Genomic DNA, 1,147 nt, shown 5'->3' with positions numbered 1-1,147 from the left:
TTCTTCTTCTTCTTATTATTATTATTATTATTACTATCGTTATTTTTATTTTCTACTTCTTTTTCTTCTTCCGTCAATTCATTCATATTCTTTTTATCCTCCGTTTGGCGTTTTATCATCTTCTTCTCCTGCTGCAATTCCGAATCTGAGACTACAGCCTGGACGACGAGCCTCGCCATGGAAGATCTGTAGAGATCAACGAGTATGATAGAACAAACTTCCATCGTATCTGTTGAGGAACTACCAGAGAATCTTGCATTTGATCATTCAACCATCTATAGACATCTGCGTGCCAGCAGAAAAGTCAGCAAATTGGGTCAATAGGTTCCTCGCAAACTTTCCGATCCTAATAGTGCACAGACAGCGAATGCGTCATCTTGTTTGCTGTCATGTCTTACGAAAGATCCAAATTTTACGACAAAACAATTAGCCACGTCTTATATATCAATGATCTAAAACTTTACGCTACGAATGATAAACGGCTGGAAAAAGTACTACAAACAATGCATAGATTTACCAAAAAAATGAACATGAAAGTTAGCTTAGAAATATGATCCAAAGCACATTTTACAAAATGAGGAAAACTAGTTAAGAGTAGCAAAATCACACTTGATACAGCAAATGAAATAAGAGAATTAGACCAAAGCCACACATACAAATATTTAAGAATTAATGAACTTGATACGATACAACACACACACACACACACAAATGAAAGAGAAAATAGCAAAGGAAAAGTATAGACGAGTTGGATGAATATTGAAAACAGAGCTCAATGGTATCTAAGAACAGAATATTTCCTAGGCGCGTGATGAAAAATACATGACAAAATCACCAGGACTTACAAATATATATAAAATACAGAAAACAATACTACTAGTAATCACAAACACCCTACTCAATAAAGTAAGAATATGAGCACACACTCAAAGCACACAGAGCTGCACTCGAGAGTGTAGTGAAAGCATGTGATGAAAATAAGACTATTGAAACATCACCACCAACATCATAATCAATATCATATTCATCATCACATCAAAAACTACGAATCATCATCATTTTCACAATGATCGGAAATAACAACATCAGCATTATTTCATCATCATCAACACTTCCACAAAAGTTTCTTCTCCTCTGCCACATCATC

This window comes from Octopus bimaculoides, chromosome 29 (genome assembly GCF_001194135.2).
Source record: "Octopus bimaculoides isolate UCB-OBI-ISO-001 chromosome 29, ASM119413v2, whole genome shotgun sequence".
NCBI classification, from domain to species: Eukaryota; Metazoa; Mollusca; class Cephalopoda; order Octopoda; family Octopodidae; genus Octopus; species Octopus bimaculoides.
The sequence above is the reverse complement of the archived record's forward strand: the minus strand, read 5'-3'. Positions refer to the sequence as shown.